The following is a 19246-nucleotide window of genomic DNA, read 5'->3' on the forward strand; positions in this document are numbered from 1 at the left end:
TCAATGCTCGACTTTCAATTATTAGGTATGAGCAACAGTTTTTAGCATCTATGTTCCTGTTTGAGGGTAAGGTATCACCTTTGAAAGGAGGAAGGAAGGCAGGAAAGGAGGAAGTGGAAGTTAAGCAGCCTATATGTTGTTTGGTGTGGAAGAAAATGCCTTAGGTAGGGCAGGCTGAGGCAAACACCATGTGAATATTTAATCATATGATCTCCAGGAAAACACTGCTGGTATAACCCTATATTTTCTCTGGCAGGGATGAGATTGGAGCTCTAGAATCTGAGGGGAGAAATTTGCATGTTTCTATACTCTCTTCCTTGTGCACAGTAAGCCTGTGGTTCCAATTACCAGTAACTCTGCGGTATCATAGTTAGCAAACAGAAACAGTTTCGGTTTTGGATTCAAAATAGGTAAACACATTTAGTGCAAAGATTGAAGAGACTGAATGCACGGGGTCCTGCGACAGGTGCATTTCTGGGTTTGACATTGTTGTAAGGTGATCTAGTTTACATTTTATACTTGCCTAAATAGCAAATTGATTTTGGTTGGAGGCACCCTCAGATCTGAAGTATTTTTCAGGACCCTGGGCAAAATAAACTTCTAAGCATCCTACTTCAAGTTTGTATTTTATATAATGGGTAAGTGTCCAAACCACTTAATCATGTGATAAGCAAAAGAAGGGAAGATGGGGATATTTAATCAGGCATTGTTAAAGACCTTTGTTCCTGTGCTCAACCTTCCAAAGGCAAATGAAGGATTGCTGTATAGGATACTGGAATTCATTAATTTTTAACTTTAAAATTCTGAAGTCCATTTGGTCACTCCTTGCTTTGCAGTCTTACAGTAACAGAATGAAAAGGAGTCACGTGGTATACCTTCTTCCTTCAAGCAAGCAGGTTTGGGGTAGTGGGTGGTTTTTCAATTAAAAAACACACTGGATTTTTACTGCTTTTTGTTGAAGGCTGCAGGTGAGCTGGTCATTCTCTGTTCTGGGTTTCTGTGAATTAGCCTTTCCTTAACTAATAGGTTGGAGTATGCATGCATACCTACACATATGTGTGTATGTATGTGTTCATGTGGTGCATGTCCACAAGTATGTGAGGATGCATGTGCTCATATGTGTGCTTAGGTGTAGAGATCGTTAAATAGCTCAGGTGTCATTCCTTGTTGCTGGGACCTTGTGTCTTCCCTCAGTGGAGGGGATGAGAAGGCACAGCGTCAATGTCTCAGACACTGGGAGTCAGGTAGAAGGCATACAGCAGACTCATTTTATTTAACAATTGGTGCAGGAGAATTGTCTGTATTCTGTCAATCATGCTTTAAATAAATGCTGATTGGCCAGGCAGGAAGTATGGGTGGGTAAACCAGACAGGAAGTAGAGGTGGGGCAATGAGAACAGGAGTATTCTGGGAAAAAAGAAGCTCTTCTCCCAGTCCTTCACAGACCACGGAAGAAGCAAGATGTGACCTGCCCCAATGAAAAAGATACTGAGCCATGTGGCTAATATAGATAAGAATAATGGGCTAATATAGGCTATAAGAGCTATTAAGAAGCCTGAGCTAATGGTCCAATCAGTTTTATAACTTATGTAGACCTCTGTGTGATTTTCTCTGGGACTAAACGGTTGGGGGACCAGGTGGGACAGAAACCCCAACAAGCATGGCCTTCATGTTACAGAATGGCACCCACGTGGACAACTGCATCCACATAAAGCCTGAAAGAGCTTGGGAAGTAGTTCTGGGCAGAAAAGAATAGAGTAAAGGATGACTTCTTGGTAGCAGCAATTTCTCGGGTCTGCTCTGCTTGCTCGAGGCAAGAAAGCACTCTCATCTAAGAGAGTCTTCCTAACTCAGCTTTAGGTGTAAAACCTTGTAGCTCTTTAAGAGGTTCTACCACAAAACACTTAAATGGTGTTGATGAAAACTTACCACATGCTTTTCAGTTTTCAGCCATTGCAGGAAAAACCTGCACAGTTTTAAAATGTTGGCTTTTGGGGCCATCTTGCCAGGGCAGGCAGTCCAACTATGAAGCATTTAAGTGTGGTTTGTGAGCACACTGTTGCAGTTTACTTGCAGGCAAGGACCTTGAAATGCCATAGAGTTGTGGTAATAAACATGGCTATAGTCGGTACCTCAGCCATGAGACTGAAATCTCAAAAAGCTAAGAAATGGGCTGGATCTAGCCATCAAAGCCACGGCTTTAATCCTCTCCATACTGCTTAGCAAATTAAAGACTCATGTAGTCAGAAAAAAAGAGATATACAGTAAAGAGAGATTCAAAGACAAAGAAAACCTCTAAATGGTTTACAGTGTGTTAAAAATATATGCAGGCAAAAGGTTAAAGTCCTGAAAGTAAAAAAGAAAGAAAGAGAGTAGTTGGGTGTGGTGGTACACACTTTTAATCCCAACACTTGGGAGGCAGAGGTAGATTGACCTCTGTGACTTCGAGGTGAGATAGCACACACCTTTAATCCCAATGCCTGGAAGGGAGGGATGGGCAGATTTCTGTGAGTTCAAGGACAGCCTGGTCTACAGAGTGAGTTCCAGGACAAAAATATACAGAAACCCTGTCTCAAAAAGTCAAAAATTAAAAATAAAAGAAATAGAGTTTAAAATAAAGCCACATAAAGAGTAAAATACACAGAGAATCTTGACATTGTGTGTTATTATGCTCCCTTTGAATTGTTTGAGTGCTGAGGAAGGAGCAACAGCTGCTAAAAGATATTTGCTTATAAATGTTGCTGAATTAATCCAAGATAGGTATTTTGAAAATACCTTGACTTCATAATTGAAGTCAAAAGGTATGTTACCGTGAAGAAGAGATTTTGCTTTTGTTTCCACAGGAAATGAGAGGCTGTGGGTTCATTCTGAGTTAAGAAAAATCTAGTTTGATCCAGGAAGACCACCTGAGAAATCTTTGGTAAGAACAGATGGCCCAGATGTCTGAGTTTTACATCCAGAACAGATTCAAGACTGCTGCCTGAGATGATCAAGACTCACAGGATACTCCAGTCAGGACTTGATCATAACTCTAAATTTTCTTTAGGTACCCATAAGATTATTGGCACCCCCAACCAGCTGGAAGTAGCCTGGAATACTATGCCCACATTCCCAAAAAATGGACTATGGATATTTTCCTTTGTTTAAAAAAAGAGGGGGAAGTGGTGCAGGAGAATTGTCTATATTCTGTCAATCATGCTTTAAATAAATGCTGATTGGCAAGAAAGGAAGTATGGGCAGGTCAACCAGACAGGAAGTAGAGGTGGGGCAATGAGAACAGGAGTATTCTGGGAAAAAGGAAGCTCTTCCCCCAGTTCTTCACAGACCATAGAGGAAGCAAGATGTAACCTGCCCTGCTGAAAAAGGTACTGAGCCATGTGGCTAATATAGATAAGAATAACGGTTTAATATAAGCTACAAGAGCTAATAAGAAGCCTGAGTTAATGGTCCAATCAGTTTTATATACTTATGTGGGCATAGTATTCCAGGCTACTTCCAGCTGGTTGGGGGTGCCAATAATCTTACGGGTACCTAAAGAAAATTTAGAGTTATGATCAAGTCCTGATTGGAGTATCCTGTGAGTCTTGATCATCTCAGACAGCAGTCTTGAATCTGTTCTGGATGTAAAACTCAGACCTCCGTGTGATTTTTTTTCTGGGACTAAACAGCTGGGGGACCAGGTAGGACAGAAACTGCAACAAGCAGGCCCTCATGTTACAAAGGTGGAATACTTATAAACCCTCTCAGCACCCAGGCGTTTTGATTCATTGACAGTTGGCATAGTGTGGTTGTCCCTCCTTGACTAGGCACAATCAGGACCTCTGACAACACCTGTTACTAGGTACTCAGGAAGCATCACTTGGTCATCCCTCATAGGCAAAGCATTATCAGAACCTCTGATAGCACTGGGCAGACTCCACTATGCTCCTTTTGGCCTGCTAGGCCTTAATTTCCTACATACCTACCCCCCTTTTCAATTTGTTACATGGACTGTCAGAGGAAGTCAGAGATCTTAGCTCAGGCCTTGTTGACCCTGCTTTAGGAGGGCTCAGCAACTGAACAGTGCCTGTCTTAGGTTGACCTGCCAAATAAGCTTTTAGCAATCATTCACTATCAGCCCTAGAAGAGCATTCATTCCTGAGGAGCTGCCATGGTTGGGGTCTAGGCAGTAGCCTTTTGAATTACAGGTAATGAGGCAGGCATAGCCTCCTGTGGAGGACTGTGAGGATGCCTGAGAGCCATTAACACCTGAAGAGTCACCTTATCTGCTGCCTGCTGACGTTGGATCTGCCAAAGGAAACATTAAAAGAGAATAAGGATTAACAATACCACCCATCAATTAATGCATATGTGAACAACCAGGAGGGATCCAATATCCTTTTTATACTATGCCATACTTTTTCAAAAAATGACAAGTCACAGGCCATAACCTCTACTCTTAATAAATCAATCTGTTTGGAGGTGCAAAGGAGTAAGAAAGGGGAGTATATACATTACCCATCCTGGGTTATTTCCTGCCTGGTGGAAGCAGGCTGAACCATGGCTGGACATACATCTCTTACTGGGACCCATATTGGCATTGTGGTAGTCTGAGGAAAAGCACAAACATACCCTCTCCCATGGGTTGTCAGGGAGGCTGGCAGCTGCCATTGGAGGGAGATAGGATCTCTCCATCTCTTCAGGGAAGGGTGTGTTTTTTGGTAGAGATGCCCAGTGCTTGTCAGCTGTGCTGAGCACCTTGTCCACAAAACTGAGAAAGTTCATATGGAAAAGACCTCTGTTAAGGCCAGAAGAGGATCTCTCCTAGCCTCTGGTAAGAAAGTCCTGGCCAACAGCTCCTTAGGAACTCTGTTGGTCCTCTGCACAATGACTTGTCCCTGTAGATTGTAGGCAATGCCTGTGGTATGGGAGAAATCTTCAAGGACCCCAGAAAGTGATTGAATTATTGAGGGGTATAGGCAGGGCCATACATGTAGACACATAGACGTATTAAAAATGTAATAATCTTCACTGGATATATATGCCATATCTACTATCATTTATCTATATATCTATCCATCTATCTATCATCAGTCTTTTATCTATCTTCTATCTATCATCTGTCTATCTTTTTATTTATCTATTTATTTTACCTATCAGTGTGTCAATAAATACTTAAGTTTCTTAGGCAAACCAAGGTACCAAAGAGTCAATAATAAAAGAAATAAAATTTTTAGAGAGATAACAGAGTTTTAACAACAACAGTTCCCAGATTTTTGGTTTTCTTTTGTCCCACACCAGGTAGCTCTTCTGACATGAGACAGAAACTCTGAATTTTTCTTTTCACAGTATTCTTGGGTTTAGAGAAGGAGACCCATGCTCCAAATCCAAAGCCAGCTTTGATTTTTAATTGAGTCAGAACAATTTTCCTGAGAAGTAGAGAGATATAGATGCTTAAGTAGTGAGATCTTGTATGTGATAGGTACAGTGCTCAGTCCTCTGAGTTATTATTGGAATCCGAAAAGGCCAGGGTGATATGAGGGATGGATCTACCTTCTAGGGGGTCAGCCCTTATATGGAGATGCTTCATGAACCAAAACAGAAAAAAATGTGCATTCATGACTGGATGGACAGGCAAGCATGACAGACAACACAAAAGAAGGAAAGGATGGGGGTTCCAGCGCTTACCTGCTGAAGGGACCAAGGGACCTTTCAAAAGAAGGAAAGGATGGAATTGCCAGTACTTACTTGCAGAAGGGACTGAGGGGCTTTTTCACCAAAAATACACTGTCTTGAGGGTGCTGTCCAGCACTGTGAATAAGAAGGGCATGACTAGAACCTATTCTGGGCAAAACACAACCATTACAGCCACAACAATAAAAAAGGACTCTGACCAGATGAGCTCAAAACCTGTGTTAGAAGTCCCTGTTCCAAGTACCAGATGTTGCTGGGCCCTAATATCTTCCTTGGGAGAGGGAGTGAGAAGGCGCAGTGTCAATGTCTCGGACACTTGGAGTCAGGTAGAAGGTGTACAGCAGACTTGTTTAGTTAACAACGGGATGGGGGGCAAACTTGCAAACCCTCCCAGCACCAGTGTCTATGTGTTTTGATCCATTGACAGATAACATAGCGTGGTCGTCCCTCATTGGCTAGGCACTATCAGGATCTCCAACAGCGCTGGGCAGATTCCAGATTTGGTCCCTTTGGCCTGGTAGGCTTTAACTTCCTACAATTCCTTAGGAGGTGTCCACTTTTTCCTTATTTGATATGGGATTTCTTGCAGGCCTAGCACTAACAAGTAGGCTAGATTGCCAGGTTAGGGAATTCCAAGGATCCTTTTGATTCTCCCTTCCTAGCATTGGCATTACAACCATTTGCCGCTATACTTGGCAGTTTTATGTGGATTCTGGGAGTTAAAACTAGACGCCCATAAATGTAGGCAGCAGCCCCTGTTTTACTATGGTCCACTGTTGAGAAGACTTCTTGGACAAAGGCTGCAAGCAGAGTCATTCTGCGACAACAGGGAAACCTATTTAGAAGGCAATTTAGCTGCACGCCCATTGGGCTAAACATCATCAGGTTTCTCTGGAGAGTCTGTGGCTTCTATGTGCATAGGCTTTGGCTGTTTTCATCTAAGACCTGGGATATACCTTGACAGGAGGAAGTGTTTGAAATCACAAGTACCTTGGAGAAAGGAAACACCTCCCACTCTACCACACAAGGTGCTTATTTTTTCCTTTTATAAGAAAAAAAATTCATTATGCATAAGTCTGTTCATTTTTCAAAGTTAGTATTCGTGACACGATCATTATTGAAGTATGCATGAATTTTACAGATAACTGGCTATGCTTTATGGCTTTTGAATAGAGTGATAATTCTAGGATTGTGATTTTGGGTCATTTTCCTTTTATTTCTTCCAATAAAGGAGGCTTTTAAGTCTATAGGGAACTATTGCTTCGACTAATCCGCAAGGGCAGTTCTGGGCTTTTTACTCCAATAAGCCTTAAAAATGAGGGCCCAACTGAGAGAGATAGCATCTCCACAATGGAGGGAGGCATGTTCTGAGCTTTGAAAGATTCTGCTTCTTGTCTTTTCCGAATTTTCTCTGTATTGAGTGCATTATTTGCCATTAATCTGTCTCATCATCTGTCAATTATGTACAGAGGTGAAGATCTGAAAACAGAAAAGAAAGTGTTCTGACCACGTAGAAAACCCAGGGAGAACATGACCATGCTAAGTTGTTTTAGCTATCCTGTTGTGCCTCGTAGAATCAAGCCACGCCAAGTTACTGCACAACATGTAAAACACACTTCCAAGATACCGGGTGGCTCCATAAGGCAGAATGCAGGCTGCACTTATGCCACAACCTGTTTGTGCCAGAGAGCAGCCAGCAGCTGCCCAGCATGGACCGTGATGCAGAGACTGATAGGTAGATAGTACCAGCGAGTAACTTAGTAACAATAAATCAGCAACGCACGGACTTGCAGAACAGGTACTTGAGTCATCAAACGGTCCAGATTCCCCTCACCCACACCACATAAAACCAAGCACATCTTAAGGTTAAGGCTCATTAACTCTCACCACCTAGCATCGGGCCTTCTGGCGCACACACCTCAGCAGCCGTAGGTGACAACCGGCTATCCCCAGGACTCTGGCTCAGCAGCGCCTCTGTTGCTTTAGGAGATTAATTAGGATTGTGCTTATCGCCAGTCATCAGATCCAGGGATCTTGGGCCTTGATTTAGGCTTGAGCCATCTCTGCCTTGACCCAGCATTGAGTATGTCTTGATATCTTTGTGAGGAGGCTGTTGCTATCTTGTCTATACACCTGCAGGGCCTCTTCCGGTGTCGGGTCTGCCCTCAGTTTTTAAAGACCCTTCTAGTCCTTTTTAGCCACTCTGTAAACAACAGATCCTTGTGTGAGAATGACCAAGAAATGGCATCAGGAAAGAGTGGAATCAAAGACGCTGTGGTTGTGAGAGCTCACACCAGGGGGTGAAGCCGGAAGAAGTTCTGTAACTACAGCCAAAAAACGAATATAACTTGGGTTTTTTTCTTATCCCACAATGATCTCTGACACTGGCACAAGGCACAGACACACCTCTGACATTGTGGTGAGGAAACTGGGTGCATGTGAGGTGCCTGGATGGCCATCTTCCCTTAGCAACCCTGTTGTATACACCGTGAAGACCCCTGATACCATCCGGAGAGTCGGTGAAACGGCTTAAGGAGGCAGGATAAATTTACTCCCTGTGGCCAGTCAAGCGGACTTGTCTGTTCATTTTTGAAGTCCAAGAAGAGATTTGAAGTTCAGAGAATAGAAACAGTTCCACGTCCCATTCCCGATATAATCACAGACCTTCTGGCTACTCTCTCCTGCCTGGGTCCATAAAAATGTGGAGGGTTATCATGAGTCATGTTAGTTATGTATTGGTGTGCACGTAGGTGCACATGGCAGTTGGAGTCAAGCTTGGGTGTCATTCTTTAATTGTTGCCATCTTGTTTTGGGGGCCTGCATCTCATCCATCAGACAAGACTGACTGGTGTGTGCACCTGTGTGCACACAACTGTATGCAAACATATAAATCAATACATGATTCATGACCAGCCTCTGAAATTCCCTGCTTCTATAGGACTAAGATTACAAATGTCTGCCAGGCCTTTTGCCTGGGTGCCTGGGATCAAACTCAGGCTCTACGTCTTGCGCAGCAAGCACATTATAGGCAGAGCCATCTTCCCAGCCTCTGGGTTTCCTTTACACAGCGTTAAGTCTTTTCAGCCCAACGTCTGCTCATATAGTCAGCAGTAGTCAGCCAGGTTTCGTGGCCATAGAAGGCATTATACATTCCAAATACTCTGCATGGGTGCTCTTTTCTTTTGCTCCCGGGTTTGAGTAAGTTATAACTAACCAAGATATTTGCCATTAATACCCATGAAGTGCTTAGGCCAGTGCATATCACAATTCTCTTGATTAAGTTAACTGAGGAAGACATACTGTAAAGGTGGGTAGCACCATTCCCTAGGCTGGAGTCCTGTACAGTGTAAAAAGAAAAGAAAGTGGTTAAGAAGAGGCTCCACCTCTCTCTCTCTCTCTCTCTCTCTCTCTCTCTCTCTCTCCCTCTCTCCTTCCCTCCCTTCCTCTCTCCCTCCCTCCCTCCCTCGCCCCATTCCTGACCACAGATATAACATGGCCAGTTGCCCTGTGCTCCTGACGCCATACCTTTCCTGCCATGATGGACTATACCCTCAAACTGTGAGCCAAAAACAAATGCTTCCTTTCTTATAAAACATTTGTCAAGATTTCATCCCAGCCACAGAAAAAATAACCCGTACAGCACCGATCTGGAAACGACTTGTTTGACACAGAATTGGTAGCTGATGGTGTCTACCACATCGCACCTCATGGTGTTCTGGGTCAAACATGAAGGAACTTTTGGTAAGGAGTGGTGACAGCTCTCCCAAGGTAAGTAGTGAGTTCTTGCTCTCACAAGCCAGAGCCAATATGTGAAGAAGTAGCTGCAAGGATTTGGAAGGAAGGAAGAAATTTACTAGATGGGATGGAAGGAAAAAAAAGGGAAAACTGCCAGAAAACTGTGGAAAACCATAAAGAGGTCAGTGATGGGATACCTTATAAAATTAGAGGTCATCCCTAAGGAGACACTGTTGGAGTGATTGACAGGAATAAGTCCTTCTGCACAGAGAGGAGGGAAGGTCTGCGAAATCGCTCACCAGCAGTTCTCAGAGGCACAAGCCAGCACTCTGAAAATCAAGAGAGCACCAGGCTGTATCAGGCTATCAGAGTGTGTCTAACACTGACACAACAATTCTAAACAATCCCTAAGAAGAGGAAAAGGCCGCTTAAGCAGCCCTGGATTCAGAACGCCATTAGAATTTATACCAGCAATAACAAATAAAGAAAAACGATTGCGCTAGATTTATGTTCGACATCCAGCAAGAACATCTGTCAGGTAGGTGGGCAGCATAAAGCCATCTCCAGGCTTGCGGGATGGTAAGGATTTACACAGTGGCATAAACTCCAAAACAGAAGCCTGCGGGTAGAGAAACAGGGCGATTCTAGTTCCTAGACTATTAGGACCCAAATGGTTAAGCGCAGTCTCCAGAACAAAAGTGAAAGGATTCCCCAGGCAATACCTGGGGTGGAGGGTGTTTCTCTTTCACTTTGAGGAGGATGGGATGTGTCCGGAAGCCTGAGGGAGGAGGAAGAAAGAAGGCTGGCACTGCAGAGTACTCTAGAGATAAATGAGTCTGAGAAAAAACAAAGGAAGGCATCATGTGGGTGAGAGTTCACCCCTAGGCTATCTACAGGGGTAGATACATCTCCTCCTCTGTTTCTCTTACTTATCGTTGTGGAAGACTATGAAAGCATTTTAAAAGATGACTAGGGTGGTATTAACATAACAGAGTGTGTTTCCCATCACCTTTGGAAGTACCTGCAATGTGGATAATCTTTTGCATGTAAAGCTTAATTTTTTTTCAAAACCTGTACCACATCACACCTTTTACAAGCTATGTTGCATCTACTGTTCTAGTTGTGCTATTTGCTGGCTTATTTACAAAAGGAGGCCAGTGAAGGAAGGGTTTATTGTCTACCAGTTGGAGGGCACAGTCTATTAGGACAGAGAAGAACTGTCAGCAAGCACGAGACACAGTAGTTCACATCACATCCACAATCAGGAAGTAAGGAGAGATGAATTTTGGTGCTCACCTTAATGAACTCTTCAGCCCAGGACTGCAGACCACGGAGCTGTGACACATGCATTTAAGGTGGTTCTTCCCATGCCAATAAAATAATCTAGAAACTCACTCACAGACATTCCCAAAGGTTTGTTTCCATGGAAATCCTAAGACCCACCAAGTTGACAGTCAAGCCCAGCTGACAGCTGATGGGCTATTGGAAAGTAGAGAGATTCTGAAGCCCTTGGTGTTATTAATTGCTTAAGCCGTTGATGGGTTTATAGGAAGGTGGCATTGTTGGGAGGGTTGGAAGACTAGGCGGTGTGTTATGATTAGAGGAACTTAGTTGATAGGAACACACACTGCCCAGGTACCGTTCCTGGTCTTTGCTCTCTGTTTCCCCAAGCCTTCTGGGTCCTTATGTTCTGTCTTACCACAGGCTTAGAAACATTGAAACTGTGACTCCAGCCTTTCCTGCTTTTAAATTGTCCCTGCAGGTGTTTGTCACAACAATGAGAAGTTTGACCAATCTGCCTTCTCTTTTACTGCAGGTGTTTGAGTATCTCTTAACAAGCCTCAATAACAACTTGAAGATCTAAGAACTCATCAAAGTGTTTGGACTGTCTTCATTCTCACTGATTCTCTTATGTTACCAGTTTGCTACGGCTAATCTTCATATTCTTATGTTCAACTTGAGCTTTGGACTCCTCCCACTTGGCCTCCCTCCAAGGCTTTGCTTTCCTGTATCCTGTAGGCTGTCAGCTCAGACCAGTGACCAGGGGGCAATTACAGTTTCGTCTTCCTTCTCTCGCTGTATTTTTCAGCATCAGGAAGACAGACTGCACAAACGACATCTCAAGTCTTTTGACATAGCAGCATATCACTGCATTCCCTGGACACACTCACCCTCTTCCCTTTCAACGTGACAGCTTCCTGCCGGGTCTCTCATTTCCTCTCATCTCCTCAGCATCTTTACCTGTGCCTGCTGTGCTCTCTCCACATCCCACCACACACATAAGCCCTTTGCCAAGGTGTTCTCTATAGTTATGCTGTTCAACATTGACATCTCATCCCCAGCATTGTGTGGAAAGACACTCTTATTTATTTTTCTTCTCACTGGGGCAAGATAACTCATTGAAGCAACCTTAGGATTCATTTAGGTTCACGATAAAAAACAAAACAAACAAACAAACAAAAAAACAAAAACATGGCAGCTGGGGCACCAGCACTGGTGGTGGGAGCTTGTAGCCAGTCACAATAAGACATAAAATGAAGTGAAAACAGACAGAGTCACCTCTCAGATATTCAACAATCTCCTAAAGCCATCAGCACCTAAGGACTGAGTTCAAATGCAGGAGCCTATGGGAGACATTTCTCAGTCAATCTGTAATACAGCCCAGAAGATACACCCATGCCCCCATCCTTACTATATGGGGAAGGTTATTTGGAAAAGTGGTCTTTGTAGACACAGGAATAGATGAGCTAAAGATAATGAGATGAGATCGTAGTATCTATCTGGTTCTAAACAAGTCTCCTTGTGAGTGACAGAAGAGAAGCCCCAAAGAGGAGAGGTAAAGGCTTGTCAGGTGTCTTAGTCACAAAACACAATGGCAAAGAAAACTTATAAAAGAAAATGTAAAATCAGCTTTACTGCTTCAGAGAGTTGGACTCCACGTTGGCAGAACAAAGGCATGACAACAAGAACAGCTGAGAACTCACATCTCAAACCACAAGCAGGAGACGGAAAATGAAGAGAATGGAACGGCAAGAGGCTTTGATTTGTCAAAGCTCATCCCAAACGACACATCTCCTCCTCCCAATCTTTCTCTCTCAATCAGTTCTGTCATCTGGGACTAAGATAGTCAAACATATGAGCCAATGAGGTCCATCATCATTTATACCACCACGGAGGGGAAAGACGTGCAGCTCAAGGATGCCACCAGTCCAGCTGCTGGAAGAGTTTACTGCTTGTCCTTGAGCACCATCAGAGGATGCTCTGCTCTGCCCACACCAGGCAATTTTAGATGTCTGGTTTCTAGAACCGTAGCATACTAACCTCCCCAGCCCCCGCGCATCCCGTTGAAGCTACAAGCTGCTTGCTCACTTGCTCATCTCATCCCCAGATAGCCCCAAGAGACTGGCATCCCTATTGTAGGATGCACTCATCAGTCAGCTCATCTTAACAGGTTCTTTATAAAATTTCTTTAGATGCTTTCTCATGCTAAGTTTGAAAGGTTTTCTTTCTCAGTATATTGTATATTGTATAAATCCCATGGGAGAATGCACTGTGTTTCATTATCCTTTCTTTTTCTGTGTGTACACCTGTGCGTGCAGGTTTGTGTGCTTGTGTGTGGAGGGCAGAGATCCATGTTGGGTGTTTACTATGCTCCACCCTACATTTTGAGATAGGGTTGTTCATTGAACCTGGAACTTACTGATTGGCTAGCATGGCCAGTGGGCTCCAGATGTCTTTTGATATCAGGCTCTCCAGCTCTGGGATGACAGGCACAGTGCCACGGCACCTGGCTTTCAAAAATTACTTTTATTTATGTGTTTGAGTATATTTTGCCTGTATGTATGTCTGGGGACCATTTGCATCCAGTGCCTGCAGAGGTCAGAAGAGGCATCAGAAGCCCTGGAACTTGAGTTGAAGAGGCTTGTGAGCTGCCATGCTGGTGCTGGGAACTGAAGCTGGATCCTTTGGAAGAGCAGCAAGTGCTCCCAATCCACATGGTCACCTCTGCTGCCTAATAGTGTTAACTTTTTAATAGAAGTTATTTTTTAAAAAGGAAAGAATTTTATTTTCAGAGCTGTTTCGGTCTCATGCTTGTTTAACCACACGTGAGAAATGTCTGTGGAGGCCAAACCAGGGCGTCAGATTCCTCCGATCTGGAGTTGCAGATTGTTGTGAGCCCCCAAGTAGGTGCTAAGAAACTTGGATCCTCTTGAAAAGAATTAGTTTTCTTAACCCTTGAGCCACCTCTGGCCTTAGTGTAAACCTTAAAATGTGCTGATTGGTCACGAAGTTCCTCCTCTGTGTAATCCCTGGTCGTTGGCTCTGTTCAATGTCCTATGAAGTTGTAAACTATTTTCATTGATTTTCAGAAACTCTTTATATATTCTTGATACAAATACTTTTTTAAGTGTGCAGGCCAAGCATAGTTTTCAACCTTTCAAATAACATGTTGTAGACAATACAACTCACCACATGCAGCTAAGTATGCGAAATGCTTCATTCATGAAACTAACCTTTCTGGGAGAAATTAGCTATGTGCCTAAAGTATAGTTCTCTCTTTATTCTTTTACCAGGTTCAAGGCCGACTGCTTGCGAAGGACAAGGTCACTATTTAGACACTCACACTGGGATCATTGAACTCTATGGTAAGCTTCCTGCCCATAGCAGCCATTTACCTGAACAAAGGTTTTAAGAGGCTTGAACTGGTTGCACTGAACCACAAGGGGGAGGTGTCTGACTTCAACTGAGAGGGATGAAAATTACCCTGCTGACCCCTGCTTGAATGAGAAATTAAAGGCACAGCACACCCACCTGGCTGCCTGCCCTGGCGAGCATTTTAATTTTTTTTTCTCTCTCCTCCACTAGAGTCTGAGGCACTAACTCAATGAAATAATTTAACACACCAAGATGATTGAAGGACAGGTTTTGAAATGTAAACCGTGTCTTCTGCTGCCTTCATCTTGACACCTGCCAATCCAAAGGACACCCAAGGTGGACCGGACGGAGCTGCTGGTGGAAATATCCACTTAATGCCTTTGAAACTCTTGTCTCATTCTTCTGCAGACACCTGGAAAAATGCAAAGAGCACGTCTTGCAGAGTCTAAATTGCAGAATTATTAATCAGCGCTTGCTCCCTGGCATGCTGTTAGGCTTCTCTGGCGGTTGAGGTCTCAGAACGGCAGCCATGAAGAATGGTGGCGCTGGGGAGGGCATGTGACTCTTGTCTGGTTGAGTTTATCACAGCCTTCTGTTTATTCTTCATTACCTCAGAGCCAAGGCAAAATTGCTTTGAAGGGTGAGGCCAGTTGCTCCGTCTTCCGCTGCTCCCTTAATTGAGAATCCCATTAATCAGAAGAGGGGATCAGGCCTGGCTACTCGCTCCCTGGGTACAGAGAGGGTTTGGGTCCACCGAGTTTGGTATGCTAATGACAACTGCCTCTCGTCATATGCTAGTCAAGAGTGACTCCCTAATCTGTAAACTGTGTGACAACCTGAGCATATGGTGACAGCTGAGGAGACAGAATGCTGTGTCCCACAGACAGGGGCTGGGGACTCGGGCTGGAGTTTCATTGGAGCAGAGGGCAGGAGCCTGAGAGAGCTGAACAAGGCAGGCTCTCACATTCTGGTCACAAATAACGAGGTACACATGTCCCCACAGAGATTTTCCTGAATAGAGCAGCCACAGAAGTCCTGTGTTCTTTTTTGTCCCATGTCACATACTGTTAAGAGCCCCATGCCAGGTTTTGAAGGAAGGCCTACAATAAATAATTAAAAGTTAAACTGGCCTTGCATTTCAGCCAATATCCTCTTGGGGGGAGGGGCCGTGGCTTAGGGCAATGATCTGTTTCAGAATGTTTCCTGGCTCAGGCTGCAGTATGACTTCCTTTTCCTAGCTGTCTTATGCTTTGGGGGCTTGGGCATCATCACAGAGATAGTTTCCCTGAGAGCCTCTGTAGTTTGGGAAAGATCAATTATCTGATCAAGGCAGGAAGCAGATAGAGACCAGGACATAAGCCTTTTGGCACCCTATGCTCGCCCTGATATGCATGATACCCCACCTTTGAGGCAAAGCCTTCCTTCATGCTACCCTTTAAGATAAAAAACAAAACAAAAAAACAAAAAAAACCCAAAAAACAAACAACAACAACAACAAACCCATCAGGTAACAATTTGGAGTAAGTGAGGGGTTAGAGGGCCTCACATTGCCCGGGTTCCTAGAGATGGAAGGGAGGGTTTAAGTGGGGCAGACACTGTGGAGGCCCTGACAGTGTGCGGATGCTTTGTTTGTGTTGGATGACCGGGGAGCTGGCTGCTGGTCTTTGACTAATCGCTCCTGTCAACTTGATAAACGCTAAAAACAAATGCACTAGAGAACAGCCTTGGCCCTTTCAGGTAAGGCATCTCTGGGGGGCACATTCCCCTGGTGGTCTTGGGGCGAAGGGGTGCTGTGTACTGCCCTCCCATGGGCCGCGAAAAACCCATCCTAAGGCAGAGCAGGGACAGAGGGGTTGAACTTACGACCTGTGAGCCTGGTGTAAGCCTTGATTTAGTCTCCAAGCACTCATATTTCTGTCCACTGATGTTACAGCACAGAAAACAATTTTCTCCCTGTGGCTGCTGTGGTTCTTGGAGCCATAAAGTCCCCAAAGGTTAGAGGAAAGGAAAGCGGTTGGGAACAAGGCTTGGTCGGATAATTAACTTCTCAGAGCACAGGGAGCTTCTTGGTGCTGTTGGGAACCTCACAGCCCAATTGAAAGTGGACTTCGCGTCGTCCTGGCTTTCGCTGCTGCTTTTGTCTCTTTTCCCTGCTTCATAGCCTCATGAGAATTCCCTCAATACATTCTTTTCCTTTTGCGTTTCATCTTATCTTCCCAAGTTTGGGTCTCTTTGGAGCTGCCTGGTTAGTTCTGGTGTGTCCTCTGGTCACACTGAATGTGGAGACATGGTTTCTCTTGTGTCTCTAGGAGACTAGAAGAAAAGTGCTTCAGAAAAATGCCCTACTCATTTTAATTCAGGAAATACCTCCTGTACATTTGATGTGATTCTTAGAGTGACTGAGAATAAAGATTATATGTTTGTGTTTATGTGTGTGTGTGTGTGTGTGTGTGTATGTGTGTGTGGTTTTTGAGACTATTTCAGCCCCCTAGAACTGAAGACTGTTTGCTCTATCAACTGTCTTTCATATGAGATGAGACCTCTTTGGAGACTTAATCTTGTGGGGAGTCACCACTGGAGCCCTGCCCTTGATGTGCTCACCCTTATAACATTGTGTAGGGCAGTTTCTACACCTCGTACAGAAAGACACACACAGGGACCATTTTGCCAAGGATTGGTTATACCTCAAATTGGAATCCTGCGTTTGGTCATATGACTTACTCTTCACCAAGTCCTCTCTGACCCCAGGAAGACACTCTCCACCCATGCTGGAGAAGTTCAAGCTGGCTGAGGGAGTGGCAGGCCTGGCCTCTAGCTGAGGAAAGTCACTTCTGGGAGTTTGAAGAATATACACTATCTAAAAGCTTTTTACCCCTTTGTTGAAGTTACTTTTAACCCAAATGTCACTTTTAAAAGCTTGTTTCAATTATCAATCTGTCATCAGGTCCAAACTGCTGGTCCCAGATGCCTTTCCAGACAAAACAAAGATGAACACATTTGCTCAGGGCTGAGGTGGGGCACAAGGAAGAAAAAAAAATCAAACCAAGGGAGTAAAAGTTCTCTCAAGTCTGAGTCCTAAAGACCCATTCCTGAAGGAAATCCATAGATGTCTCGTGTTTGTACGCTTGGGGAATTTTACACTCTCAGTGACCTAGGCTACCATATCTATGCTGTGGGAAGATGATGAGGGGAAGTTATTTCAAGAGAAGCCCATCAGATTCTGAGGACCAAGGTTAGCATGTTCACATAGCAAGCATCACAGATAGGGCTGTTAAGTAGTGAAATCCTTAATTTGGCCCTGTCATATCACCCCATCATGGCTAAATTAAAAATGTCACAAGGTCAGTTTCAGAAGAAGCTGGTATATTGAAATCCTGTCTTCTATCAATACCAAAAGAGTTTTGTTTTGGGAATGAGAATTCAAACCTTGCAGTAATTATTAACTCACCTCTCTCCCTCTCTCCTATGTTTATTCCCTCTTAGTTTCTAATCTCTCTGATTGCTAAGGACAAATACTTGTGCTAAAAAAAATTAGCCTTTTTTTTTCCAGTTTGGCATATAGTCTCTCTCTCTCTCTCTCTCTCTCTCTCTCTCTCTCTCTCTCTCTCTCTCTCTCTCTCTCTCTCTCTCTCTCTCTCTCCCCTCTGCAAGGGCAAACTTTTTCGTTAATGAAAAGCACCATGATTTAATCATGGACTATAGCTCTGAGCTGTGATGTCATGCTGCTTCTAAAGAAGATTCTAGATAACAAAATCCTTTACATTTGCTGATCCCGAAAGATACTCCCTGGAAGATTATGTTCATCAGGCATCTGACGAATGACCTGCATCTGATGTTATATTTTGTATTTTTCTCTCTCTTTCCTCCTTCCCTCCCTCCCTTCTTCTTTCTTTTCTTCTGCTTGCAGGGAATAGCTTTTAACTCCTAGAAGATGTGATGTTGGAGGCAGAGTCTTAGAGGAGGAGACAGAGCACGTAAGGACTCTGCTGGCCTGGGTTGGATGTCAGTCTGTCTTACACCAAAGCAATAAACTTGAGTATTGTGGGATACAGATGGGAAACTGAGATATCAAACCATGTTTGTTTCCTCCTGAGAGGCATCAGTGGGAACCCATTAATCACTTTGGTCAGGATAAAAACCACAAAACAAAATTTCCCAAGAGTCATCTTTGACCATTCAAAGATTTAAATGTCACTCTTAGGAGCATCAAAGAATATTTTAAAGTAACAGTCGCTGTGAGCTTATGTCGCTGGAAGTCTTTTCTCTGTCCCATCTAGTCCCTCTCCCACCTTCCAGTCCCTGCAGCAACTTAGGAAATAATTATTCAGAGGCTTAAAATTAATTTTAATTGTTTGGCCAATGGTTCAGACTTATAACTTAGCCCATTTCTAGTAAGCTGTGTATCGCCATGTACCCCGTGGCTTACCTGTAAGGCTCTGGTATCTTATTCCTCTGGCAGCTGCTGCCGTCTCCCTTGCTCCACCTTCTTTCTCCCTGTATCTCTGTTCAGATTTCCCACCTAGCTATGTTCTGCCCTGCCATAGGCCCAAGGAGCTTCTTTACTAACCAATAGTTATAAAACATATTCAAAGCATACAGAGGGACATCCCACATAAAGGTTAAAAGAAGTCAATGTAAACAGAAGCGTTTATGTCACCTCTAACTTCTACCAGAGTCCTCCATCCCCAATCACAGTGCTCACTATTCAAAGCAACGTGTGAAACTCAAAGCCCTTGTCAAGTTGCACTGAGATCCCAGTCTGGGAGCCAGCCTCGTGCTTCTCTTTGAGATGAATTTTCAAATCAGCTCAAAGCAAAAGCCCAGATAAGATGGCCAAGTACTCCACTATAGCCCATGGACAAAGTCTTGGTCACATGCCATTTACTGGGCCATGAACTGTCAGAAAACATGATGGGCATACAGACCACCGAGTCCTCATGGGGCTTCTGCTACTGTACTGTCTGGTTTTGTGTCAACTTGACACAAGCTAGAGTCATTAGAGAGGAAGGAGCCTCAGCTGAGGAAATGCCTCCATGGGGTCGAGCTGTAAGGCATTTTCTCAATTAGTGATCAATGGGGGAGGGCCTAGCCCGTGGTTGGTGGTGTCATCCCTGGGCTGCTGGTCCTGGGTTCTATAAGAAAGCTGGCTGAGCAAGCCATGGGAAGCAAGCCTGTAAGTAGCA

At 44.0% G+C, this 19246-nt stretch overlaps 1 long non-coding RNA gene across 1 annotated transcript in view; it reads left to right on the plus strand.

Annotated features, from left to right (window-relative positions):
• Window positions 1-15066, plus strand: part of LOC119807765 — a 31235-nt gene extending 16169 nt beyond the window's left edge. The window contains exons 2-3 of the long non-coding RNA XR_005284348.1: window positions 13982-14053; window positions 14274-15066. This is a non-coding gene — a long non-coding RNA (uncharacterized LOC119807765). The remainder of the gene's footprint in view (window positions 1-13981; window positions 14054-14273) is intronic.
• Window positions 15067-19246: the final 4180 nt, after the last annotated feature.

This window comes from Arvicola amphibius, chromosome 2 (assembly GCF_903992535.2).
Source record: "Arvicola amphibius chromosome 2, mArvAmp1.2, whole genome shotgun sequence".
Lineage (NCBI taxonomy): Eukaryota > Metazoa > Chordata > Mammalia > Rodentia > Cricetidae > Arvicola > Arvicola amphibius.